The sequence below is a fragment of the Plasmodium gaboni genome, chromosome 14 (assembly GCF_001602025.1).
Source record: "Plasmodium gaboni strain SY75 chromosome 14, whole genome shotgun sequence".
NCBI lineage: Eukaryota > Apicomplexa > Aconoidasida > Haemosporida > Plasmodiidae > Plasmodium > Plasmodium gaboni.
The window spans coordinates 327890-329971 of NC_031494.1; positions in this window are offsets into that span (position 1 = coordinate 327890).

Consider the following 2082-nt stretch of genomic DNA (forward strand, 5'->3'; position numbering starts at 1 on the left):
TTGGGATGCAATCAAAAATAGCTTCTAAACTTTATGTAATCTTTATTTTTAGTCATATAAATGAATATATATATAAATAAGAGATTATGTAATATAATCTAAATATAATTGACTGCTATAATGTATTCATATTTTATGGAATGAATGTTTTAAGCATTTATACGTATAATATATATATATATATATATATATATATATTATATATATGTATGTTTTTACGATATATTATATATTGACATAAAAACAATATAAGTTTTACAAAAACAAAGAAAGCAATCCTTTCATATTTTCATATTTTTTAAGGATATATCATAAATTAAACAAATGAGTTTAAATAAAATCAGAATAATGTAAAATGGAATACGAACCCTAATAACATGTAAGATTTTATAGGAATATAAATAAAAAATAAAAAAAATAAAATATAAAATATAAAAAATAAAAATAAAAAAAATAAAATATAAAAATAAAGTATAAAAATAAAATATAAAAATAAAAATAAAAATAACATTACATAAATATATAATATATTTATTTTTTTATTTATTTATATATATATATGTAACAATTCATATGATCAATGTTCTATAATATCGTCCTTATTAAGAAAATATTCTCATAATAAGTTTGTTCAAATAAGAATATAATAAAATGAAATAATAATTTGGTTTATACGAAAAAAATTATAAAATAAATATATATATATATAATATTTTTGTAAATTTTATACCTTCATATATTTATTTGTTATATGTATATTATTATCAATTTTTCATTCAGACCTCTTTGTCATGTAAATAAAAAAATAACGAACATATAAAATATATTTTATAAATATATTACTCTTATAATTCAATTCTTTTTTAAATACGTGAAAATAAGAAAGTCACGATATCTTAATTTATATAATACTTCCAAAAGAAAAGAAAGAAAAAAAAAAAATATAAATGATATTTTTAAAAAAACAAAAAAAATGGAAAAATATAATGAATTTTTTTTTTTTTTTCTTTTTTCCGGTATTATCATATATCTACTTTTATATATTTTTTTAAAATTTTGAACCTTTATAAGTGAACTATAGGAAACGTTATTTATATTTAAAATTATTATATATGTATTTTACGTAATAGGAAAGAATAAAATTTAACACATTCTTTAATTATATATAATAAAATTTATTTAGTTTTTCTTATATTAATAGCTAAATATGTATATTTATATTTTCCAGTATGATATCTCTTACACATTATATGCTTCACATATATATATATATATATAGTAATTCATTTTTATATATCCTAAATGGTATATAATACCTTTTCTAAGTATTTCAAAAGTTTATTTTGACCAGTGAATAATAGATCGCATTTAATCATGATTAGGAAAAAAAGTCAAAAAAAAAAAATGAAAAACCAGTTTTAGTTAATATTTATTTGTATAATATTTAATACAAAAAAAATACATATATATTTCATAAAAAAAAGGAAAAAAAAAAAAAAAGAGATAATACTAGGTGATTAATTGAATATTCCACCTGTCTAAAACATCGTCATTATTTTATGATAATATATATATATATATATATTTATATGTATTCATAATTAATATATCCCCTGGCATATATTATTCGTCCTTTAGAACATAAAAATGTACTTAATTCAACATATAAATTATACTTGTATAATGTTTTAAAATAATAAAACCATATATATATATAAATATATATATATAATATATATGTGATATATTTACAAAAAAAATAATTTTATGGCTTTACTAAATCGTCACAATTTTTGAAAATTTCCATGCCGAAACTTCAATATATTATATTAAAAAGAAAAATAAAAAAAAAAAAAAAGGAAAAGAAATATATGTACATAAATATATTTATATATGTATAAATATCACAATTAAAATACTGAAAAAAAATTTAATCCTTTTTAAAATATTAATACAAAAGAATATAATAGTTATTAATCTTACTAATTTATATATGCACCCATAAGCATTATACATTTAACAAAAATATATTAAAAAAAATTGTTATAGAAAAATATATATAAAAATATATACATATATATA